Raw genomic sequence first — 26942 nt, 5'->3', positions numbered from 1 at the left:
ATTTTCTTCCTCTTTCTGATTGTGTGGGCTAGGACTTCCAGTACTATGTTGAAGAGGAGTGGTGAGAGTGGACATCCTTGTCTTGTTCTTGTTCTCAGAGTGAATGTTTTCAACTTTTCCCCATTCAGTATTATGTTGGCTGTGGGTTTGTCATAGATGGCTTTTATTACGTTAAGGTATGCCCCTTGTATTGCTGATTTTGCTGAGAGTTTTAATCATAAAGAGATATTGGATTTTGTTGAATGCTTTTTCTGCATCTATTGAGATGATCATGTGATTTTTGTTTTTAATTCTGTTTATGTGGCATATCCCATTTATTAACTTGCATATGTAAACAATTCCTGCATCCCTATGTGAAACCCATGTGATCATGGTGGATTGTCTTTTTGATATGTCTTTGGATTTGGTTAGATAATATTTTGTTAAGGATTTTAGCATCTATGTTCATCAAGGATGTCAGTCTGTAGTTTTCTTTTTTTGGTATGTCATTTCCTGGGTTTGATATTAGGGGGATGCTGGATTCATAGAATAAATTAGGGAGGGTTCCTTCTTTCTCTATCTTGTGGAATAGTGTCAAAAGGATTGGTACCATTTCTTCTTTGAATGTCTGGTAGGATTCTGCTGTGAATTTGTCTGATCCTGGACATTTTTGTGTTGGTAATTTTTAAATTACCATTTCAATCTCATTGCTTGTTATTGGTCTGTTCAGGGTATCTAATTCTTCTTAATTTAAGCTAGGAGGGTTGTATTTTTCCAAGAATTTATCCATCTCTTCCAGGTTTTCTAGTTTATGTGAGTAAAGGTGTTCATAGCAGCCTTGAATAATCTTTATTTCAGTGGTGTCCGTTGTGATATCTCCTGTTTCATTTCTTAGTGAGGTTATCTGGATTTTCTCTCTTCTTTTCTTGGCTAACCTTGCTAACAATTTTATTTATTTTTTTCAAAGAACCAGCTTTTTGTTTAATTTATCTTCTGGTGTTTTGATATCATTTAGTTCTGCTCTGATCTTGATTATTTCCTTTCTTCTGCTGGGTTTGGGTTTGATTTGCTCTTGTTGCTCTAGTTCCTTGGGGAGTAATCTTAGTATGTGCTCTTTCAGTCTTTTTAATGTAGGTGTTTAGGGCTGTGAACTTTCCTCTTAACATTGCCTTTGTTGTATCCCAGAGGTTTTGGTAGGTTGTGTCATTATTGTCATTTAATTCAAAGAGCTTTTCATTTCCATCTTGATTTTGTTTTTGATCCAATCCTCATTCAGCATCTATTTAACTTCCATGTATTTGCATGGTTTTGAAGGTTCCTTCTGGAGTTGATTTCCAGTTTTATTCCACAGTGATCTGAGAGAGTGCTTGATATAATTTTAATTTTCTTAAATTTACTGAGGCTCGTTTTATGGTCTATCATATAGTCTACCTTGGAGAAATTTCCATGCACTGTTGAATAGCATGTATATTCTGCAGTTGTTGGATGAAATGTTCTGTATATATCTGTTAAATCCATTTGTTCCATGGCATAGTTTAAATCCATTGTTTCTTTGTTGACTTTCTGTCTTGATGACCTGTCTAGTGCTGGCAGTGGAGTATTGAAGTTCCCCATTATTACCATGTTGCTGTCTATCTCATTTTCTAGGTCTATTAGTAATTGTTTTATAAATTCGGGAGCTCCAGTGTTTGGTGCGTATATGTTTAGGATTGTGACATTTTCCTGTGGGACAAGGCCTTTTAGCATTATATAATGTTCCTCTTTGTCTCTTTTAACTGCTATTGCTTTAAAGTTTGTTTTGTCTGATGTAAGAATAGCTACCCCTGCTCACTTTCGGTGTCCATTTGCATGAAATGCCTTTTTCCACCCTTTTACTTTTTAAGTTTATGTGAGTCCTTATGTGTTGAGTGACTCTCCTGAGGCAGCAAATAGTTGGCTGGTGAATTCTTATCTATTCTGTGATTCTGCATCTTTTAAGTGGAGCATTTAAGCCATTGCATTTAATGTTAGTCTTGAAACGTGAGGTATCATTGCATTCATTGTGCTCTTTGTTGCCTGTGTAGTTTGGTTTTTTTGTTTTTTGTTTTTGCTTTTTAACCTGTATTTTTGTTTTATAGGTCCTGTGATTTATGCTTTAAAGAGGTTCTGTTTTGTTGTGTTTTAGAGCTCCTTTTAGTAGTTCTTGTAGTGGTGGCTTGGTAATGGTGAATTCTCTCAGCATTCGTTTGTCTGAAAATGACTGTATCTTTCTTTCATATGATGAAAGATATGATGCTTTGTATTGCTGGATACAAAATCCTTGGTGGTGGTAATTGTTTGATGCTTCAGTTCGCTGGATACAAAATCCTTGGCTGGTAATTGCTTTGTTTGAGGAGGCTGAAGATAGGGCCCCAATCCCTTCTAGCTTGTAGGGTTTCTGCTGAGAATTCTGCTGTTAATCTGATAGGTTATTCTTTATAGGCTACCAGTGCTTCTGTCTCACAGCTCTTAAGATTCTTTCCTTTGTCTTAACTTTGAATAACATGATGACAATGTGCCTAGGTGATGATCTTTTTGCAATTAATTTCCCAGGTGTTCTTTGTGCTCCTTGTATTTGGATGTCTGGGTATCTAGCAAGGCTGGGGAAGTTTTCCTCATTTATTACCCCAAGTATGTGTTCCAAGCGTTTATAATTCTCTTCTTCCTCAGGGACACTGATTATTCTTAGGTTTGGTTGTTTAACATTCCCAGACTTCTTGGAGGCTTTGTTCATATTTTGTTATTCTTTTTTCTTTGTCTTTGTTGGATTGGGTTAATTTGAAGACCTTGTCTTTGAGCTATGAATTTCTTTCTTCTGCTTGTTAAATTCTATTGCTGAGACTTTCTAGAGCATTTCACATTTCTAAAAGTGTGTCCAAAGTTTCCTGAATTTTTTATTTTTTTTTTTAAGCTACCGGTTTCCACCAGTATTTCTTCCTTCATCTCTTGTATCATTTTTTGGATTTCCTTGCATTGGGCTTTGCCTTTCTCTGGTACCTCCCTGATTAGCTTAATAACTAAACTGAATTCTTTTTTGGTAAATTGGGGATTTCTTCTTGGTTTGGATCCATTGCTGGTGAACTAGTGTGATTTTGGGGGGTGTTGAAGAGCCTTGTTTTGTTATATTACCAAGGTTGGTTTTCTGGATTCCTCTCATTTGGGTAGACTCTGTCAGAGGAAAGGTCTAGGCCTGAAGGCTGTTGTTCAGATTTTTTTGTCCCATGGGGTGTTCACTTGATGTAGTATTCTCCCCCTTTTCCTATGGATGTGGCTTCCTATGAGCCATATGAAGTGGTTGTTGTCTTTCTTCTGGGTCTGGCCACCCAATGAGTCTACCCAGCTCCAGGCTGGTAATGGGGGCCCTAGAACTCTCAGGATTATATGCCCTTTGTCTTTTGCTACTAGGTTGGGTAGGGAATGACCATCAGGTGGGGGCAGGGCTAGGCATATCTGAGCTCAGACTCTCCTTGGGTGGGTCTTGCTGCAGCTGCTGTGGGGAATGGAGGTGAGATTCCCAGGTCATTGGAGTTGTGTACCTAAAAGGATTATGGATGCCTCCTGAGTCATGCAGGTTATCAGGGAAGTGGGGAAAAGCTGGCAGTTGCAGGCCTTACCCAGGTCCCACTCAAACTGAAGGACCAGTCTCACTCCCACTGTGCCCCCACTACCAAAGGACCCCAGTCCGTTTCCAGGCAATGGGTAAGAGGGGCTTGAAAGCTTGCCCCAGGCTACCTGCTGCCCAGCTGTGAAAGAAAAGGGTTTGGTTCTTTCCCCACCTGTGGAGTCTGCATACTGGATGCGTGCCCTCCCCTGAGTTCTGGCCAGGAGGCTTCTTGCCCTGTTCAAATTATTACAAATTTCAGCTAGAGATTTCCTTCTCCCTGTGGAGTTTTACCCGCTGCTCCTCTGGCCACCCTCTTGATGAATGCCTGTGTTGCCAGCAGGAATGGCTTGCTTGGTGACCCAGTGAGTTCCCAGGGCCTTTCTGCTGCTTCCTATACCCCTGTATTTTGCTCGTCTCTCCAAATTGACTCAGCTCCAGGTAGAGTCAGAAACTTCTCCTGCAAACAGACCTTCAGTTTTTCCAGTGGGGGGTGTGTGTTCAGAAGAGGAGGCTCTCCCTTTCCCACTTCTGCGTTAGGCACTCACAGTATTTGGGGTGTCTCCTGGGTCCTTCAGGAGCAGTCCACTTCCTTTAGAGGGTGTATGGGTCCTCTCAGGATTGCTGGTTTGTTCTTACAGTCAATCTGAAGCTAAAATTCACAGTGTGAGCCTTCTCACCTTGCTCTGTTCAGAGCTGCAATCTAGTCCTGCCTCCCATCTGTCATGATGATCAATATCTGATTATCTGTTTACTCCACTGATTCTTTCTTTTGCTGTGCAGGAGCTTTTTAGTTTAATTAAGTTACATCTATTTATCTTTGTTTTTGTTGCATTTGCTTTTGGGTTCTTGATCATGAATTCTTTGCCTAAGCCAATGTCTAGAAGGGTTTTTCTGATGTTGTGTTTTAGAATTTTTGTGGCTTCAAGTCTTACATTTAAGTCTTTGATCTATCTTGAGTTGATTTTTGTGTAAGGTGAGAGATGAGGATTTAGTTTCATTCTTCTTTCATTCATTAAAAAGTGATGGCAAAAACCACAGTTACGTTTGCACTAACCTAATACATGTGGCTTGCCAGTTATCCCAGCATCATTTGTTGAATAGGGTGTTCTTTCTCTACTTTATGTTTTTGTTTGCTTTGTCAAAGATGAGTTGGCAGTAAGTATTTGGGTTTATTTCTGGGTTCTCTATTCTGTTCCATTGATTTATGTGCCTATTTTTGTATCAGTACCATGCTGTTTTGGTGACTGTAGCCGTATAGTATAGTTTGAAGTTGGGTAATGTGATGCCTGCAGATTTGTTATTTTTCTTAGTCTTGCATTGGCTCTGCAGGTTTGTTTTTGGTTCCATATAAATTTTAGGATTGTTTTTCTAGTTCTGTGAAGAATGAGGATGGTATAATATTTTGATGGGAATTGCACTGAATTTGTAGATTGATTTTGGCAGTATGGTCATTTTCACAGTATTGTTTGTACCCATCCATGAGCATGAGATGTGTTTCCATTTGTTTGCAACATCTGTGATTTCCTTCAGTAACGTTTTGTAGTTTTTCTTGTAGAAGTCTTTTGACTCTTTGGTTAGGTATATTTCTAAGTATTTTATCTTATTTTGTTTTATTGCAGCTATTGTAAAAGTGGTTGAATTCTTGATCTGATAGCAGTGCTATGGATTTGTGTACATTGATTTTTTTGTGTGTCCTGAAAGTTTTGTCAATTCATTTATCAGATCTAGGAGCTTTTTGGATAAGTTTTTAGGGGTTTTCTAGGTATATGATTATATCGTCAGTGAATAATGACAGTTTGACTTCCTCTTTACCAATTTGGATGCCCTTTATTTCTTTCTCTTGTCTGATTGCTCCGGCTAGGACTTCCAGTACTATGTTGAATAGAAGTGGTGAAAGCGGGAAACTTGTCTTGTTCTAGTTCTCAGGGGGAATGTATTCAATTTTTCCCTTTTCAGTATAATGTTAGTTTATTATAGATGGCTTTTATTACATTAAGTTGTATCCCTTCTATGCCAATTTTGCTGAGGGTTTTAATTATAAAGCGCTGCTGGATTTTGTCAAATGTTTCTCTGTTTCATATGATGATGTGATTTCTGTTTTTAATTCTATTTTTATGTGTAACACATTTATTGACTTGTGTATGTTAAACCATCCCTGAATTCCTAGTATGAAATCCAGTTGATCATGGTGGATTATCATTTTGATATGCTGTTAGATTCAGCTAGCTAGTATTTTTTTGAGGATTTTTGTGTCCATGTTCATCAGGGATATTGATCGGTAGTTTTCTTTTTTTGTTATGTCCTTTACTGGTTTTGGTATTAGGATGATACTGGCTTCATAGAATGGTTTATGTTCTTTCTCTATCTTTTGGAGTAGTTTCAATATGATTGGTACCAATTCATCTTTGAATGTCTGATGGAATTCAGCTGTGTATCCATCAGGTCCTGGACTTTTTTTTCATTGGTGATTTTTTTTGTTACCATTTCAATCTTGCTGCTCATTATTGATCTGTTCATAGTTTATTTTTCTTCCTGGTTTAATCTTGGAGGGTTGTATATTTCCAGGAATTTATCCATCTCTTCTAGGTTTTCTAGTTTGTGCACATAAAAGTGTTTATGGTAGCCTTGAATGATCTTTTGAGTTTCTGTGGTTTCAGTTGTAATATCTCCCATTTCATTTCTAATTGAGCTTATTTTGATCTTCTCTCTTCTTTTCTTTGTTAATCTCACTAGTAGTCTGTTAATTTTGTTTATCTTTTCAAAGAAACAGCTTTTTTTTATCTTTTGTATTTTTTTGTTTCAGTTTCATTAATTCTGGTCTGATCTTGATTATTTTGTTTCTTCTGCTGGGTTTGGGTTTGGTTTGTTCTTGTTTCTCTAGTTCCTTGGGATGTGACCTTAGTTGTCTATTTGTGTTCTTTCAGACTTTTTGATGTGGGCATTTAATGCTATGAACTTTCCTCTTAGCACTGCTTTTGCTGTATTCCAGAGGTTTTGATAGGTTGTGCCACTGCTATCATTCAAAGCATTTTTAATTTCTCTCTTGATTTCATCATTGACCCAGCTATCATTCAGGAACAGATTATTTAATTTTCATGTATTTTCATGGTCTTGAGGCATCCTTTTGGAGTTGATTTCCAATTTTATTTGGCTGTGGTTTGAGAGAGTACTTGATATTATTTTGATTTTCTGAAATTTGTTAAGACTTCTTTTGTGGCCTATCATGTGATCTGTCTTGGAGAATATTGCATGTGCTGATTAATAGAATGTATATCTTGCAGTTGTCGGGTAGAACTTTCTGTCATGCATGTTGCTCACATAAAGAGACCACCAGGTAGGCTTTGTATTTGCAACAAGGCTATTTATTTCGTGCTTGGGTGCAAGTGGGCCAAGTCTGAGAAAGGAGTTAGGCCAAGGGGGTAGGAGAGAGGATTGGTTATATAGGTTGGGGCAAATGGTCAGCTAAAGTTGGTAATCTATCTTGGGGAGGGGGAGGGTGTCACAGGATGTGACAAGGGTGTCACAAGGGTAGGGGTTATTTATTACAAACAGGCATGATCATAAGTGAGGGGAGTATCAGTTGCAGTCAAAGGGGAGGGTGTGGTAGATTACATAGTTACAGGGGTGGGGGTCTTGAGAAACCCAATGTCTGGGGGAACTTTTTGCGAGGCTGAATGGGAACATGGATGCAGGTTGTAGCAATTAGTCGAGGCAGGAACAAATCGTTTTACTTCTTTCTGTGGCCACTTGGTTACTTGTAGTTACTTCAGATTTCCTGGCTCCTGGGGACCATTCAGAGGTGTATGTGTGGGTTACCAAGACTAAAATGGCCAGGCTTGTGGATTTGGAGGCCTAACACTTTCTATGAATATTTGATACGTTCATTTGTTTTAGGGTGTAGTTTAAGTCTGTTGTTTCTTTGTTAACTTTCTGTCTTGATGACCTGTCTAGTGCTGTCAGTTGAGTATTAATGTCCCCCAGTATTATTGTGTTGCCATCTATCTCATTTCTGAGGTCTGAGAGTAATTGTTTTAGAAATTTGGGAGCTGCAGTGTTAGGTGCATATATATTTAGGATTGTGATATTTTCCTGTTGGACTAGTTCTTTTATCATTGTATAATATCCATCTTTGTCTTTTTAAACTGTGTTGCTTTAAAATCTGTTTTGTCTGCTATATGAATAGCTACCCCTGCTTGTTTTTGGTGTCCATTTGTGTGGAATATCTTTTCCCACCCCTTTACCTTAAGCTTATGAGTCCTTATGTGTTAGATGAGTCTCTTGAAGACAGCAGATACCTGGTTGGTGAATTCTTATCCATTCTGCAATTCTTGGTGTTTTAAATGAAGCATTTAGGCCATTTACATTCAGTGTTAGTATTGAGGTGTGAGATACTATTCCATTCATTGTGCTAGTTATTGCCTAAATATCTTTATTTTTTCATTGTATTATTGCTTGATAGGCCCTGTGAGATTTATGCTTTAAGGTTTTATTTTGGTGTGTTTTGAGGTTTTGTTTAGCAGCTCTTATAGTAATAGCTTGGTAGTGGTGAATTCTCTCAGCACTTATTTGTCTGAAAAAGACTGCCTTTCCTTAGTTTATGAAGCTTGGTTTCACTGGATACAAAATTCTTGGCTGATAATTGTTTTGTTTAATGAGGCTAAAGATAGGACCCTGATCCCTTCTAGCTTGTAGGGTTTCTGTTGAGAAATCTGCTGTTAATCTGATAGGCTTTCTTTTATAGGTTACCTGGTGCTTTTGCCTCACAACTCTTAAGATTCTTTCCTTCATCTTGACTTTAGATAACCTGATGACTATGCACCTAAGTGATGACCTTTTTCAATGAATTTCCTGGGTATTCTTTGAGGTTCTTGTATTTGGATGTTTAACCTCTAGCAAGGCCAGGAAGTTTTCCTTGATTATTCCCTCAAATAAGTTTTCCAAACTTTTAGATTTCTCTTCTTCCTTGGGAACACCAATTATTCTTAGGTTCAGTTGTTTAACATAATCTCACACTTCTTGTTCATTTTTTCAAAATCCTTTTTTCCTTGTCTTTGTCAGATTGGGTTATTTCAAAAGCCTTGTTTTCAAGCTCTGAAGTACTTTGTTCTATTTTTGAAACTTTCCAATGTACTTTGCATTTCTCTAAGTGTATCTTTCATTTCCAGAAGTTGTGATATTTTTAATTATGCTATCTATTTTTTTTTTTGGAGATTTTTTTCTTTCAGATCCACTATTATTTTTTAAGTTTCTTTAAGTTGGTTTTCACCTATCTCTGGTGCCTCACTGAATAGCTTAATAATCAACCTTCTGAATTCTTTATCTGGTAATTCAGAGATGTCTTCTTGGTTTGGATTCATTGTTGGTGAGCTAGTGTAATCTTTTGGGGATGTTAAAGAACCTTGCTTTGTCATATTACCAGAATTATTTTTCTGGTTCCTTCTTATTTGGGTAGAGTATGTCAGAGGAAAGATCTGGGGCTCAAGGGCTGCTGTTCAGATTCTTTGTCTCATAGGTTGATTTCTTGATATGGTACTCTCCACCTTCCCCCTAGGGATGGGGCTTCCTGAAAACTGGACTGCAGTGATTGTTATTGCTCTTCTGGGTCTAGCCACCTAATGGAACTACCAGGCTCTGGGCTGGTACTGGGGAGTATCTGCAGAGTCCTATGATGTGATTTGTTTTCACGCCTCTTAGCCATGGATACCATCACCTGCTCCAGTGGAGGTAGCAGGGGAGTTAAGTAGACTCTGTGTGGGTCCTTGGTTGTAGTTTTGGTTAGTGTGCTGGTTTTCTTGAATGCTGGTTGTGCTAGCAGTGAAGTTGTCATGTGGGCAGACTCAGGACCTCTGATTTCCCAGGATGTTATAGGCAGTGGAATTAGCTGTTGTTTTCTCCTTTCTTGGAACAGGGTTTCTCTTTTATGAGTTGCTGTAATGGCTTGAGTTGGTTGACCTCCAGTCAGGAGGTGGTGCTTTCAAGAGAGCATCAGCTGTAGCAATATAGTGGGGATACAATTTTGCCCTGAGGTTGCCTGGATGAGTATTCAAGTTTCTTAGGTAATGGACAGGGCCATAAAGCTCCCAAGAGATTATGTCTTTTGTCTTTGGCTACCAAGGTAGGTTGAGAAAGACCATCAGGTGGGGGCAGAGTTAGGCATGTCTGAGCTCTGATTCACCTTGGGTGGGGCTTGCTGTGGCTCTCAGTGGGAGATGTGGGGAGGGTTCTCAGGCCAATGGAGTTATGATCCCTGGGGGAGTATGGCTGCCTCTGCTGCATCATACAGGTTGCCAGGAAAGTTGAGGAAAGCCATCATTGACAGGCCTCACCCAGCTCCCATGCAACCAGCAAGGCTGGCCTCACCCCCACCATGCTCCATCAAACAAGATGAGTTTATATCCAGACAGTTGGTGAGCAGGGCTAAGATCTTGCCCTGGGCTACAAAGAAGCAAGCAGGGCTTTTAAGCCCCACCCCTCCCCATGTGCCTCAGATTCTGTGCTTATATGTGCACCTCCCATTCACCCCCTCTGCTCTCCAGATTCCCCCAGGAAAATTCATGTTTTGTGGAAATTATTACAAAGTACAGCTGGAAGTTTCCTTCTCCCTGTGGTCCTTCCCCAGTTCCACTGGCAGCCCTCCGCAAAGACCCCTGAGAGATTAAAGTCAGAAATGGCTATCCTGGGTCTCCCTGGGGACCAAGAGTGCCTACAGGGTTATTCTCGCTGCTTCTTCTACTTTTATATTTTGCTTGGCTCTCTAAATTCATTTCAGCTCTAGGTAAGGTTAAATCCTTCTCTTGTGATCTGGATTTTGGGGTTTCCCCAGTGAGGATGGGTGTTCAGAGGCAGACTTTCCCTCTCTCACACTTTGGGCACTCACAATTTTTTGGCTGTCTCACTGAGTTTGCAGCAGCAAGCTGCTTCTTTCAAAGAATCTGTGAATTATTTCAGTTTTTGTAGTCTGTTCCTGCAGTAGTTCTTGGAGCAAAAGTTCACAATATGAGTCTCCATATGCTCTGTCCATCCAAATGGGAGTTGCAAGTTAGTCATGCCTCTTACCCACCATTCAAAAATATTTTTGACTTTTTAGTATTAGCCATGCTGACTGGTGTGAGATGGTATCTAATTGTGGTTTTGATTTGTATCTCTCTAATGATTCATGATGAACATTTTTTTTTCATGGTTGTTGGCTACTTAAGTCTTTTTTGAGAAGTATCTGTTCATGTCCTTGGCCCACTTTTTAATGGGGTTGTTTTTTGCTTGTTGTTTAAAATTTCTTGTAGATTCTGGATTTTAATCTTCTGTCAGTTGCACAGTTTGCAAATATTTTCTTCCATTCTGTAGGTTGTCTGTTTAGTCTGTGGCTCATTTCTTTTGCTGTGTAGAAGCTCTTTAGTTTAATTATGTCCCCTTTGTCTATTTTTGATCTTGTTGCATTTGCTTTTGGAGTCTTCATTATAAATTCTTCGCCTAGGCCCATATCTAGAAGGGTATTGCCTAAGTTTTCTTTTAGGATTTTTATAGTTTGAGGTCTTGCATTTAAGTCTTCAATCCATCTCAAGTTAATTTTAATATATGGTGAGATGTAGGAGTCCAGTTTCATTCTTCTGAATATGGTTAGGTAGTTTTCTCAGCATCATTTATTGAATAGCATACCGTTTCCCCATTATTTATTTTTGTTGACTTTGTTGGCGATCAGTTGGTTGTAGGTGTGTGGTTTTATTTTGGGGGTCTCTATTCTGTTTCGTTGGTCTACATATCTATTTTAGTGCTAATACTATGCTGTTTTGGTTACTGTAGCCTCGTAATATAAAGTCAAGTAGTGTGATGCCTCCAGCTCTATTCTTTTTGCTTAAGATTGCCTTGCCTACTCATGCTCGTTTTTGGTTCCGTGTGAATTTTGGAATAGTTTTTTCTAATTCTGTGAAAAATGATGTTGGTAATTTAATAGGAATAGCATTGAATCTGTAGATTGGCCAGTATGGAATTTTTAATGATATTGATTCTTCCAACTTATAATCGTAGAATGATTTTTTATTTGCTTGTATCATCTATAATTTCTTTCAACAGTGTTTCATAGTTCTCTTCATAGAGATATTTTACCTTCTTGGTTAGATGTATTGCTAGGGATTTTTTGTGTGTGTGCCTATTGTAAATGGGATTACATTCTTGATTTGGCTCTCAGCTTCAACATTATTGGTGTATAGAAATGTATTTTTTGTACATTGATTTTTGTATCCCGAGACTGCTGATGTTATTTATTATTTCTAGGAATTTTTTGGTGGAATTGTGAGGATTTTCTAGGTATAGAATTATATTATCAGTGAAGAAAGATTATTTGACTTCCTGTTTTCCTGTTTGAATGTCTTTTCTTTCTCTTGCCTGATTTCTTTTGCTAGGACTTCCAGTACTATGTTGAATAGGAGTGGTGAGAGTGGACTTGTCTGGTTCCAGTTATTAGGAAAAAAAAAACTTCCAGCTTTTGCCCATTCAGTATCATGTTGGCTGTGGGCTTGTCATAGATGGCTCTTATCATTTAAGGTATGTTCCTTTGGTGCCTGGTTTGTTGAGAGTTTTTATTGTAAAGGAATGCTGGATTTTATTGAAGGCTTTTTCTGTGTCAAATGAGATGTTTATATGGTTTTTGTTTTCATGTAGCAAATCACATTTATTAATTTGCACATGTTGCACTCTCCTTGCATTCCAAAAATAAAGCCTATTTGATTGTGGAGAATTAACTTTTTGATGTGTCACTGGATTCAGTTTGCTAGTATTTTGTTGAGGATTTTTGCATCTCTGTTCATCAGGGATATTGGCCTGTAGTTTTGTTTTTGGTTGTGTCTTTGCCAGATTTTAGTATCAGGATGATACTGGTTTCATAGAATGAGTTAGGGAAGAATCCCTCCCTCTGATTTTTTGGAATAGTTTCTATAGGATTGGTACCAGTTTTTCTTCATACATGTGGTAGAATTACCCTGTGAATCCACATGGTCCAGGGCTTTATATTGGTTGTTAAGTTAATTACTGATTCAATTCCATTACTTGTTGGTCAGCTTAGGATTTCTTTTTCTTACTGGTTCAATTTTGAGAGGTTATGTGTTTCCAGGAATTTATTCATTTTTCTCTAGCTTTTCTAGTTTGTGTGCATACAGATGTTCATAGTCATCTCTAAGGATCTTTTGTATTTCTGTGGGATTTGGTTGTGATGTCACCTTTGTTAGTTCTCATTTTGCTTATTTGGATTGTCTCTCTCTTTTCCTTTCTTTATTTTTATTTTTTTGAGATGGAGTTTTACTCTTGTTGCCCAGGCTGGAGTACAATGGTGCGATCTTGGCTCACCGCAACCTCCGCCTCCTGGGTTCAAGGGTTCAAGTGATTCTCCTGCCTCCTGAGTAGCTGGGATTACAGGCATGCACCACGACGCCTGGCTGATTTTTCTAATTTTTTAGTAGAGATGGGGTTTCACCATGTTGGTCAGGCTGGTCTTGAACTCCTGACCTTATGATCCACCCACCTTGGCCTCCCAAAGTGCTGAGATTACAGGCTGAGCCACCACGCCTAGCCTCTTTTTCTTTATTAATGTAGCTAACAGTCTGTGAATCTTGCTGATCCTTTCAAAGAACCAACTTTTTATATCTTGATTCTTTGTATGATTTCTTGGTCTCAATTTCATTTAGTTCTGCTTTGATTTTTTATTTTTTCTGCTAGCTTTGGGTTTAGTTTATTCCTGTTTTTCTAATTCCTTCAGGTGTGAGAATAGGTTGTTAATCTGCAATCTTTCCATCATCCTGATGTTGTCATTTAGCACTATAAGCTTTCCTCTTAACATTGCTTTTACCACATCCAGAGGTTTTAGTCTTTTGTGTCTCTATTTTTATTTTCATTTCTTTCAAAACATTTTAAAAATTTCTGCCTTTAGTTTGTTGAAAAAAATTTTTTTTTGAGATGGAGTTTCAGTCTTGTTGCCCAGGCTGGAGTGCAATGGCCCAATCTTAGCGCACCACAACCACTGCCTCCTGGGTTCAAATGATTCTTTTGCCTCAGCCTCCCAAATAGCTGGGATTACAGGCATGTGCCACCATGCCTAGCTAATTTTGTATTTTTAGTAGAGACGGGGTTTTTCCATGTTGGTCAGGCTGGTCTTGAACTTCTGACCTCGGATGATCTGCCTGCCTTGGCCTCCCAAAGTGCTGGGATTACAGGAGTGAGCCACTGTGCCTGGCCCTTTAGTTTGTTTTTTATCCTCCAAATAATTCAAGAGCATGTTTTCAGTTCCCATGTGTTCATGTACCTTTGAGAGTTCCTCTTGGTATTGATTTCTTTTTTTTATTTTTTTATTTAAGACCTTTATTAACAGGTGCTTGCAGTTTGTTGACTTTTTTGAAAAAATCAAGTTGTAAACTTTTATTACAAATTAAAAATGAAGTTCTTAAAAATCTCAACTTGACCAGATATGAAACAATTTGAAAACCTTTAAAGGCGTATTGAGAAAAACCAGGCTTTTTTAAAAAACACGTTGGTTATTACCAAAAAGAGACATCTTTGGGTAAAAATAATAAAAACCCCATGCTGCATAGATAATGCAGATAGTTCTATTTATCTGGTCAACAGGCAAAAAGCAAGCACTTAAGGTCTTCAGCTCCAATCTTTTGTTCATTTCTTATTACTGGAATTCCTTATTTCTTCTTGTTGGATGACTAAACCGGATGATGGGAGAGATGGTAAGCTGGCATTTACTCAGCCCCGCCCTGCTCAGCGTCGGGAGCGGACCAATTCTCAGCTGGTGGATTGGCTGCTTTTGTCTCTTTGCCATTTTGTAGTTTAGGGCTTTCTGGGCGTCTGTGTCGGTAATTGAAGTTGCGGCGGTACCGACGTTGAGGTGGCTGCTGACCTTGGGTCTCATCTCCTTGATTTTCTTTATCCTCTTCATTGCCCTCCTCTCTAGACTGTCTTTGGCTAGGAGGGCCCCTGCGGAATCGTGATCTATATCCCCAATACATATTCTGCCTGACTGGTCTGCCTTGTTCTCCTGCACCCTGGTTGTCAGCACCCTCCATCACTTCTCTCTGCACAGGAGGGTTGGAATATTGTGGTCGATGCCCATAGGGTCTCCGCATGTAGTAAGGTGGGAACCTTCGCCTGCAGTAGGGCCGGCCTTGTTGGGCCTGGCCTTCGGGAGCACTCTCTGATCCCTCATTTTTTTCCCCCTACACACTATTCTGGTAATTTTGCTGGTAATTGCATGGAGGACCCCTACCATGGATAGCGTCTGTAATGTTTAAGGTCTGCTGTGTATTTACTGCCTTGAACTGGAACACTACCAGGACCTGTATCATTTGCTGCCTCTGCACCCTTTTCTCCTTCAACAACATCAAACTCCACAGTCTCTCCATCTCCTACACTGCCAAGGTACTTCCTGGGGTTATTCTTCTTTATGGCAGTCTGGTGTACAAAGACATCTTACTTGGTGTCATTCCTGTTGATGAAACCATATCCGTTCCTTACATTGAACCATTTTACTATTCCCAAAACCTTTGTTGTGATGACTTTATTGTCCCTGCCGGCACGCGCCGCCGATGTGACACCGCCCGGGCCACGGCTCCCTGCGCTGCTGCCTGTAGTGCCGGGCTTGGTGTCCGCGGCGCTGAGGGCAGGGGCGGCGAGGGGATGACAGCGGGTGGCGGGCGGCTGCTGGGTCTCGGCCTCCCTGCTCATGGTTGCGGTGATGGTGACTGGGGCCGGCTGAGGCAGCTACAGCTCCTCCCGGAATGTGATGGTAACTAGGCCGTTGGTGGCAGTGGGGCTTCTCAAGGCTCTCTGGGGTCCGTTCTCTGCTCCCGCTACCGATCGAACTTGGGATTGATTTCTACTTTCATTCTACTGTGGTCCAAGAAGATGGTTAGTATGATTACAATTTTTAAAAATTTGTTAAGACTTGCTTTATGATGAGCAGCTGGCCAATATTAGAGTATGTTCTGTGTGCAGATGAGAGAATGCATATTCTGTAGTTGTTGGGTAGAGTATTCTGTCTATTAGGTCTAATTGTTCAAGTGTTATATTTAAGTCCAGGATTTCTTTTTAGTTTTCTGCCTCAATAATCTGTCTAATGCTGCTGGTGGAGTGTTGAAGTTCTCCACTAATATTGTGTGGCTGTCAAATACTTTTCTTAGGTCTAGAAGTAATTATTTTTAAAATCTGGGTGCATTCATGTTGGGTTCATAGATATCTAGGATAGTTAAGTCTTTTTGTTGATTTGAAGCCTTTATTATTATGTAATGCCTTCTTTGTCCTTTTTTACTGTTGTTGGTTTAGGGTCTGTTTTATCTGATGCAAGAATAGTGATTTCTGCTCTTTTTTGTTTTCCACTTACATGATAGATCTTTCTCCATCTTTGAGAGTATGGGTGTCATTACATGTGAGATAGGTCTCTTGAAAGACCGTAGAAAGATGGGCCTTTTTTAAATCCAATTTTCTACTCTGCGTCTTTTAAGTGGAGTGTGTAGGCCATTTATGTTCAAGGTTAATATAGATATGTGAGGGTTTTTTTCCTGTCATATTATTGTTAGCTAGTTGCTTTGTAGTCTTGATTGTGTAGCTGTTTTTATGGAGTTAATGGTCTGTATGCTTGTGTTTGCTTTTGGGGTGGCAAGTATTGTTCTTTAATTTCTATGGTTAGAACTCCCTAAGTATCTCTTGCAGGGCCCAACTGGTGGTGATAAATTTCCCTAGCAATTGCTTGTCTGGGAAATACTTTATTTCTCCTTTGTTTATGAAGCTTAGTTTGGCAGTATATGAAATTCTATGCTGGCGTTTTTTTTAAGAATACTAAAAATGAGTCCCCAGTTTCTTCTGGCTTATAATGTTTTTGCTGAGAAGTTTGCTATTAGTCTGATGGGTTTCCTTTATAGGTAATATGAGCCATATAATCCTTTTCTCTAGCTGCCTTTTAAGACTTTTTCTTTCATGTTGACTTTGGATAGTCTGATGACTATCTGCCTTGGGGATGGTCATCTTCGATAATACCTCACAGAAGTTCTCTGGATTTCTTGTATCTGCATGCCAACCTCTCTAGCAAGATTGGGGAAATTTTCCTGAATTATATCCTCAAATATGTTTTCCAAGTTGCTTACTTTCTCTTCTTCTCTTTCAGGAATGCCAATATATCATAGATTTGATCACTTTACATAATCCCACGATTATTAAAGGCTTTGTTTTACATTTTGATTCTTTTTAAACAAATTTTTGCCTGACTAGTTTGAGTCAAAGGACCAGTCTTCAGGCTCTGAAATTCTCTCTTCGGCTTGGTCTAGTCTGTTGTTAATGCTGCCAATTGTGTTTTAAAATTGCTGAAGCAACATTTTCAATCCCATAAGGTTTTGTTTGGTTCTTTCATAATATAGCTATGTTGTCTTCTAAATCTTGGATTATTTTTCTGGCTTCTTTGTGTTATATTTCAACTTTATCTCAGATCTCATTGAGTTTCTTTGCCACCCATATTCTGAATTCTGTATCTGTCATTTCAGACATTTCATTCTGGTTTGGACCCACTGCTTGGGAGCTAGTGGAATCTTTTGGGGATGATGAAATACTCTGGCTGTTTTTATTGCCTGAGTACTTGAACTAATTCCTTCTCATCTGAGATTGCAGATGCTCCTCCTCCTCCTCCCTTTTTCTTCTTCTTCTTTTTCTTCTTCTCCTCCTCCTCATCCTCCCTTCTTCTTCTTTTTCTTCCTCCTCTTCTTCTCCTCCTCCCTTCTTCTTCTTTTTCTTCTTCTCTTCCTTCCTCCTCCTCCTTCCTCCTCTTCCTCCTCCTCCTTCCTCCTCCTTCTCCTCCTCCTCCTCCCTCCTTCTTCTTTTTCTTCTTCTTCTTCTTCCTCCTCCTCCTTTTTGAATTTGCTGTTGTTTCAATGGTGCTCCTTAATTTTTTATTCTTTTTTCCCTTGGGTTTATGGTTATGGTATTTATCATATATATAATTGATTGGCTGCCTTTTTGGGTGCTTTAAGGGCTCTAGCTCTGTACAGGTTTCTTGGTTGCAGACAGGTTCATGCAGTGGCTTTCCAGATGTGGCTTGTTGTAGCAATGCAATTTTCTTTGGTGATGCAATTCAGGCTGCAGTCTGGTAGATGGAGCTTAAGAGTAAGAGCCAGCAGGTAAAGATGGGAGCAGAGGCAACAGAGAAGCACAAAAATTACTCACTCCCAGTGCACATTAGCTTTCTGTGGAGGTGGAGCTACTAGAAAAGCCTGAGAAGCAGACTCTTTCAGCTCATGCTCCCTATGCTCTGATGGGAACAGTTGCTGCTGAGTCTGTGACAGTGCACTGAGGAAGAGGTGGGGGCTCAGGGAAGATTCCTCTCCATATCTGTTCATGGGCTATGGTGGTGCTGCCTCCAGTGTCTGGTGCTGTGCTTGTGTTTCTTTTGACCCAAGGGGGTCTTTTGTGGGCTGTGCTCTCTCCTCCCTTAGGGGTAGTCTACACTAAGGGTTAGTTCTCCTGAGGAGTGGGGTCTGTCTCCCTTCTGCTCCTTGTAGCTGGTAGGGCCCTGTCCCCCAACTGACCAAGGGAGAAGGCTGGGGGACTCAGCAATGACACACTCAGACTGGTTCCAGATCACAAAGCTGTCTCTCCTGCAAGTCTTGCAGCCCAGGAGAAACCTAGACTTCAGCAACTCTCCTCCCGTTCCTGTCCTACAACAGGAGAAAGCCTAATTCAGTGCCTACTGCGGGGGCATTCTCCACACTTCCCACTTAATTCTGGCTGTGTGGATCCTTTCCCAGTTCTAGAGCAAGTGCTGGAAACTCTGGCCCAAGACTACAATGAATGCTGTGGCTGCCATTGCCAGGTCACAAAACAACATCTCTAAACTCCCCAAATGGTGCCAGATATGGGCTTGTGACTGGAGAGGGTGGGACCCCTCTCAGGTGAGCACCATGAGCAAAAAGCTGTGGGGAGGGCAGTCCACTCAATTCTCAGTCTCACAACAGCCTGTAGCAAGGCATTGGGTATTGTCATAGATATGCATAGGGGAGCCTGGCTTGCCTGCCCCTCCTTGGCTGGGTGGTGACAACAAGTATTAAAAAATACTTGTTGATGCAAAGTACTTTTCCTATACTATCGTACTTAAATCATACAACACTTGAGTACAGAGAGGTCAAGTAGCTTGACTAAGATTGCAGCTAATATGTGATAAAGTCAACCCAGTTCCTCAGACTTGGGACCCGAACCATTTCCCTTCCCCTTGAACATACTGTTTGTATAAGTTCTCATCACCAGGAACTTCTTGTAGGAAACCCATATCCCACTTGCTATAGTATGAACCTATTTCTTTTTGTTCTGTCCTCAGTTAATTAAAAGGAAAAATAATCATCCCCTAATTAGAGGTTTATTCTAAAGTGGTAGGTTTACCTCATATAGTGTTAGGATAATAAGGCTCTAAGTAGAAAGCACTGAAAGAGGCCAGTACGTTTTCAAAGAGGCTTTAATCATGTGATCACACTTCTCATTTCCAAGCAAAGTATGTGTACATGTGAGTGTTTGAGGCTGACATGATAGCCCTGTGATTGTTCCTTCTTCCACTTCTATCCAACATGCAGAACATTTTCAACCGAAATTATAAAACTATAGTAAAGGATGTAAAAGTGTAAATTTGGGTGCTCACAAATCATAAGCTCCTGGAAGAAATATCGTATGTTTTCTATTTCTGTTCTGCTCATGGATTACCCACATGTCACCTTTTCTCCACCCTGTCCTCGATGATGTATGCTTTCTTAGGCTGAGCTCTGAGAATGAGGTGTGTGGATTGAAATTGTATTGGGACTCTGGCCTGGCCTAGAAAAACGTGCAAGAGTGAATGTCAATGTTGTGGTTGGGGCTCAGTTTGGTTGGAGAGGAAATAGCTGACTAATGCAAAGAAACAAAGGCAAATCCTGGAACAGGCAGGCTTGGGAAGCAGGGAGCCCCTTAACCCAGAGGTAGGAGAGAAAAGTCTTGATTTAAATGTTTGAAAAACAGACTGAAAATAAATCAGTCTCTTTTATTAGTATACAGCCTAAATTTACACTTCTAATGCCACCACCAAAGAATGACATGTTGGTTCTAAAGGGCTGGAGTCTTTAGTTGGCTCGGTATCCAGGGAGGGAGATGTCTCTTTTGGGCAGACATCCCTGGTATATTGTCTGTGGATAATGCTGCACCTTCCAAGTGGTTTACATCTTTCTGAGGAGCTCAGGTTTTTATTCCACCTTAACTTGGAGTAGGTATATTATTTGGGATCCTTGTGCTTCTCTTCACTATAGTTTTTCTCCTTGGGAATTTTGCAGTCCCTGGAAAGAGATTTGGCTTGGCTTTGCCCAGGCTTCTCCATGGAGAAACTATGATATGCCTTGATGGTCATTTCTCTGAATCAACATATTTTATGTCATAATTGGCTTTGTGGGTTTCAGAAACGGGACATCACCAGTTTTTTTTGAAATTAGAATGTCAGGTCATACCTGATGGAGAAAATATCAGAAATATAACCACTAATGTAGAAATTACTTCATAGTGAATGTTGGTCGATAGAGTCATTAATTGCATTAAACAGGTATTTATTGAATGCCTGATACTAGGAACTGGAGTAATGAGAAAAAATAAGATGTTTTCTGTGTTCTTCAGAGGCCCACAGGAGCTGAGGAGGCAGCCAATTTCCTGTAGAAAGCATGATAGGTACCATGGACATTTTGCTTTGCGTTAGGATACTATTTCAGTACAATGCTGCAGCCAAAGGTCTCTCTAACCAATATTGTCCTCTAAACAGGAGTATTTTTCATGAACAATCTGATATGTTAGCCAAGGTTATGTTTGTTCCTTTGGATTACCCATTTCACAGAGTGTAGCTGTTTTGATCTATGTCAAAAAGAACCTATGTGACCTACATCTCAAAAGACATTAAAATAGCTTGGCTTGTGTTCCCCATGCAGGCTTAGAAGCCCTGCAAATACTGCATATTGTTAAGTTTGAAATGCTAAAGAGAACATTTTCAGTATAGAATTTAATCAGCCAATCTTAATTTAAATACATAAGCTATTGTACAGTTTTAGATTTCTTTTCTGGGAAAAATAAAATCCTACTTTTTATTAATTACCATGATAATTTTTTCAAAGGTGACCAGAGAATTGTTTTAGGATAGCTCCTATATAATATGGTTTCCAGAGTAAGTATTTACTTGGAGATGTGAGAGCTTCCAATTTCTTATTGGAAGCCCAAATGAGAATTCAAAGTTTGTATGTGTGTGGTAGTGATGGTGGGGGCACTCATTACTTTCCAATACATCACTTTAACCCCTTATTCTTACTCATTATTATTCACTTGGTTCCTCTTATAATATGAATAGAAGGAGAAAAACATTTATAGATCACTTAAAACATTTTATGAGAAGAAAGGGAACAAATTAGCCCATTTGAATCACTAGCTTTGCAGAGGAGAAAGAGCAGAAGATATATTTAATCTTTCATCAAAGACTTTATTTGAAATTACTAATATACAGTTCCACTCAGAACAGTGCTAAATGAGTTATTAGAACATTTAAACAAGATCATCATTGTTTTTATTAGCAGCATTATTCCTTACTCCTTTTGTTAGAAAAACATCCTGCAGTGTGTGCAGATCTGTTTAATTGCAATGCTTTTACATGTTCTTTCAAATGTAGTTGACTTATTTTATAAATATTTCAAGTACATAATTGCTATTTTGCTTTAATGAAATCACAAATGTATTTAGATAATCTAAGAGGTTAGAATGCATAGCTCTTGTGTCAGGTTTATAGAAGAGGTAACAATGACTTATTGACTTTATTGACTATGATCCTGAGGGAGAGTCTTTCACCTTATGACCCTCCTTTGTAGGAAACATCTGTGGCATCGAACACACCTGGGCTTCAAGCCCAGCTCTTTAACTTACTACAGTAGTTGGTATGATCTCAGGTAAGTTCTTTATCTTCTTTGAGGTTCCAGAATGTTCTGTAGATTTTATTAAGTATAATAATATGAACTTGCCAGACTGATATGAGGATAAATAGATAATAAAGTACCTAACAGAGGGCCAGGCAAATAGTATGTACTCAATAAATGTTAATTTCTTTTCTTGTCAGCTCCATTTGATTGATGGAGGAGACTTGCTAAAGAGATTCTTGAGGTTTTGATCCCAGTTGTCAGTAGAGATCCATCTTCTTTTTTTTATTACTGAAGTTAAGAACTTTAGATTTAATGCAGGACTATCCCTTATATGTGCTGTGCAAGAAAAAAAAACCATGTCTTTAGTCATATCCATCCTGTCTTTGTGGTTCAACAGTGATCACAATAGCAAACGTGATGATCTGGAATAGAGAAAAGTGGAACAGATGTAGAATTTGGGGCCTGGCTAAGGCTGCTGGGAAATTTGCATTAGGCTTAGCTGAGAATCCAGAAAATCAGGTGTTTTTGTAAGGATATGGCCTGGGGTGGTGGTGGTGGTGGTGGCAGTGGCATGGGGTGGTCCAGGAGGACCACAGGGCACAGTAATTTTACTGGGGTAGAGGCAGATATGTACATCTACAAAGGATCTGTTACAGAGGCAGTGATCACTATTTGCTCCTAGAAAATATCTAGGAAATTATCCATGTTCTTATCACTTAATCCTGCAACTTTGAGTCCACACAATGCTCATCGACACGTTGAAATGAAACCGGTTGCTTCAGTTAATGACGCAACCTGGTCATCACTTCCCATATAGGCACATCTTTCTTAAGGCCTCATGCTGGAGAAGATGGGTTGGCATGATCTTGTGGCTTTCACGTGATGCTGTCCTTGGGGGGCACAGGAATAACCTTGCCTTGAATGAATGATGTTGAAAATGTTCAATGTACAATGCATTCCCTGGTAATGTTGCCCAGAGAATGATTAGAAAGTACTTTATGTGGTTGTTATTTGTCCCATGCTACTTCTCTGGGCGAATTTCCATTCTACCTTAGAGATATGTTGGAAACAGAGGCAGCAAGGCCAAATCTTGACTGTCCATCATTCATTTCTGAGATTTGGAGAAACCAAAGGTTGACCTGGGCATTTCTGCTCATTCCAGGATGGGCTTAGAGAATCATCAGGCCTTCCTCAGAAGCGAAGCCTTTTCTGTACTTCTCACAGAGCCTGGAGTGGTATCTTTATCATAAAACAGTTGCTCACTGTGGATCAACTCATTGGATGAACAAAAGTTTTTCTGAGACAGGCCTTTTTTATGTTTGCCACTTATATTTGTGAACAGCTGTGCTTTCCATTGTCATCATCATCAATATCATTGTAATTGTCATTAACAGGAAACATCTGTGAGGCAATAGCCAAGGTGTTATGCCAAAAAAAAAAAAAATAATAAAATAGAGACACAATTAAAATAGAACTTCCCAGGGCAATGACCAAGTCTTTTTTTGTTAACTTTTATTTTAAGTTTAGGGGTACATGTGCAAGATGTGCAGGTTTGTTTCATAGGTAAATGTGTGTCATGGGGGTTATTTCCTCAATCAGGTATTAAGCCTAGTATCCATTAGTTATTTTTTCTGACTCTCACCCTCCACCCTCCAATAGGCCTCAGTGTGTGTTGTTCCCCTCTATGTGTCCATGTGTTCTCATCATTTGGCTCCCACTTATAAGTGAGAACATGTGGTATTTGTTTTTCTGTTCTTGTGTTAGTTTGCTAAGGATAATAGCCTCTACCTGCATCCATGTCCCTGCAAAGGATATGATCTTGTTCTTTTCTGTGTCTGCATAGTATTCCATGGTGTATATGTACCACATTTTCTTTATTCAGTCTATCATTGATGGGTATTTAGGTTGATTCCATGCCTTTGCTATTGTGAGTAGTGCTACAATGAACATACACGTGCATGTGTCTTTATAATAGAACAATTTGTATTTCTTTGTGTATATACCCAGTAATGGAATTGCTGGGCTGAATGGTATTTCTGTCTTTAGGTGTATGAGGAATCACCACACTGTCTTCCACAATGGTTGAACTAATTTACACTCCCACCAACAGGGTATATGCGTTCCTTTTTCTCCATAATCTCTCCAGCACCTGTTATTTTTTGACTTTTTGATAATAGCCATTCTGACTGCTGTGAGATGGTATCTCACTGTGGTTTTGATTTGCATTTCCCTAATGATCAGTATGTTGAGTTTTTTTTCCATATGCTTATTGGCCACATATTGGGAAAAGCGTCAAAGGAGAAAGGACTTACAGAGTGCCTACAAAAATTGGTTATGAGTAACATGTAAACAAGGAACAACAAACTGCGGAAGGCCGCAGGAGGCCTCTGAGGAGGAAGGCCTCTCCATGCCTCATGTTCTGGTGCAGCGTGACCTAGGTTCTGTTACCATAAGCATTGTGAAGAAGGATGTAAAAGCCCTTCGTAGCACTATGACGTAGCCAGATTTGTAGGCTCCTTGTAAGGTCCATTTTCTACCAGGTGTACGTAGTTAATAAGCTAGAGATAACCACATGTTCTTGTTCGGTGAAACTCCCAAACCACCACTGTTATCAGTCCTTAGGATGACATACCAGTTCCGGCTCACTGATTCACTTCTGGCTCACTGATTCATTCCACCATCACTCCACCCCTACCCTGTAGATCAAAGTGATTGTAATCAATAAATAGTGTGGATGATCAGAGCTCGGGTCCTTCACTGTCACCTCCAGAGTAATAAAGTGATGGCCCCCTGGTCCGCTTTTTCTCTTAATCTGTCTTTTCCTCATTCCTTTGTCGTCACTGAGCTTGGGGTACCCACGGGTGATGTAGGGCTGGCTCCCTACATTCTGGTGCCCAGTATGGGGCTCATGGATCCCTACATTCTGGTACACCAACGTGTGGGGCTCATGGATTCCCTACAGCTACATGTATGTCTTTTTTTGAGACGTGTCTGTTCATGTCCTTTTCCCCCTTTTTAATGGGGTTGTTTGTTTTTTGCTTGTAAATTTAAGTTCCTTGTAGAGGCTGGATAATAAAACTTTGTCAGATGGATAGTTGGCAAAATTTTTCATCCATTCCATAGGTTGTCTGTTTACTATGTTGATAGTTTCTTTTGCCGTGCAGAAGCTCTTTAGTATAATTAGATTCTATTTGTCAATTTTTGCTTTTGTTGCAATTGCTTTTGGCATCTTTATCATGAAATCTGTCTGTGCCTACGTCCTGAATGGTATTACCTAGGTTGTCTTTCAGAGTTTTTATAGTTTTGGGTTTTACACTGAAGTCTTTAATCCATCTTGAGCTAATTTTTTATATAGACCAAATCTTAAATGACTTTTTATTTCTAGAGCTTAGCCCAGTGCCTGTGCTTAGTACTGGCACAATAAGTTGTTGAATGATGACACCTGAAAAAGTGAATGTGTATGATAAGAACAGATTGATAAAAGAGCTACAATAGCTAAAGAGCTATATCTTACACCCCATTTTCCCTTTCCTTTGATCAAACCACCTCCCCAGCACCTCCCAACCCACATCTGAAATAACTCTATTTTTCTTTCATTTGAGAAAGGAGTGTATATTGTATCTCAATGCTGTTACTTGGATATATTAAGGGAGTCATAGCATATAGTGCTGCTGTAATGTTAGGATTCTGGCTGCCTTGAAATTTAAAAGAAGAATTCTTTCTAATACTAGAAACAGATCAATAATGAGCTCCTGCTCTTTCTCTGTGCCCAGAACACCCACAGAAGTCAGGAGGACCTGGGAGTGTGTGGGAACAGCGGAATGGAGGCCTTTGTCTGTTAATTTGAGTTTCATTCTGTCTTTTCATTCCGAAGGTGATTCTGAAAAATAAATGCATTTATAAGGCTATTAATAACCATATTTTCCTCATGATCATTATGATTAAGTCATTGGTACTGCTAGGTACCTGCTGCTCCCATCACAAAGCCCTGAACAATTTGCTTTATCATTTGACTACACTGAGTTACTCTGTGTCAGAGGAGTTGCTGCCGATTTTTTTCTTCTCCTGTCAGTAGATTTAAATTAACACTGGAAACAGAGAATAAAGTTTAAAATAATATTCTAAATCATAAAAGCCTTTCTTCAGTTAAGGAACAATAAGTCAGCTTTCCTTTTATTAGACTATTTCCAAGAAAAGTTTTTTGGTTAAAATGTCACAGCTGGGTTTTTCCACATTTTTTCTTCTTCCATCCTGAGTGTCTCATGATCCAATCGTTCACTGAAGCCTGCAATCCCTGAGTATTTTCATTCTCCTCATTGTATTTACTGCAAAAATGTTCTGCGTTTTCATGAGTTAACTCCCCCGACCCCAGTATTCCAGTTTATGCTTTGCAGCGTCATGGAGCAGATCAGAGTACAGACCCTGCAGAAAGACGCCCAGTTTGAGTCCCAGCTCTGCCCATCTACTCACTGTGAGATTACGAGCTTCACCAAACCTTTCTTCCTATGAAAATTAGAATCATAATAGTATTTACCTTCTCGGTTGGTGATGAAGAGTCAAACTTTCTGGAATACTGGCAGTGCTCAATAGATGGTAGTTTTATTATTGTGAGAATGAGAAAAGCAGTTCCCAACATCCAGCAGCTGGACGGATGGCAAGAATTCTTGGTGTTCTCCTGTTGAAATAAACATTTTCTCAGAATATCAACATCAGACAAGGCCACTCTGTGATCATGAAGGGTGAAGAAAAAAACCAAGGCCATTGTGTAATTCTGTTTCGACACAGATAAATTATGGACACTTGTCCAACATACAAAACTGACCTAACATCCGTTTATTCTGGCTAATATGGTGTGACTGCAGATTTTTAAAAAACTAATTATGGCTGTAGCCTGGTTCTGTTCAACCCTCTTTCCACATAAGATTTATTACGATACTTAGTCATAGAAGTACTCTTGCTTCCTGATAGTATCCAATCCACAGCGAAGTCCACTTCCTTAAACCCTCCTTAAAATCACCCAACAGGACCGACATTCCACACTAAGTCCTTTCTAATACCTTCTTACTGAGACACCCATGGTTCCTCACTGTGGGTGTTCTCTCTTGCCACAGCACATAATTCAACTACATGTATATTTCTGGTAGTCTTTGTCTGCAGGGCATTGACAATTACTCCTTTTGATAACCAGAAGTAACAGAATTTAAAGGCATATAGCATGGAAAGGATATTTTGTGACCTTGTATGAGCTATTTAATGTCTCTGCTGATTTTCCCACTTGTTAAAATTAGGGGACTGGGCTCATGCATTCTATGGCTCTTTTTAGCACGAACATGCTATGGGTATCTGTGTCAGATACTTACCAACATTAAAAGTGCTGTGGGACAGAAACATTTAACACAGGAATGTCCTCA

At 39.5% G+C, this 26942-nt stretch overlaps 1 protein-coding gene and 1 pseudogene across 5 annotated transcripts in view; one reads left to right on the top strand and one right to left on the bottom strand.

The window, feature by feature from the left end:
• LOC116560819 overlaps positions 1-26942 on the top strand; it is a 226801-nt gene that overhangs the window by 111211 nt on the left and 88648 nt on the right. The gene's annotated exons all lie outside the window — the stretch shown is intronic.
• LOC116560817 lies at positions 13933-15328 on the bottom strand (annotated as a pseudogene). The gene has a single exon (XR_004273149.1). The product of XR_004273149.1 is annotated as a Y-box-binding protein 1 pseudogene (transcript).

Source organism: Sapajus apella, unplaced genomic scaffold (genome assembly GCF_009761245.1).
Source record: "Sapajus apella isolate SASKATOON/1434 unplaced genomic scaffold, GSC_monkey_1.0 scaffold27, whole genome shotgun sequence".
NCBI classification, from domain to species: Eukaryota; Metazoa; Chordata; class Mammalia; order Primates; family Cebidae; genus Sapajus; species Sapajus apella.
Note: the sequence above shows the minus strand (reverse complement) of the source record. Positions and strands in the feature narration are given on the sequence as shown.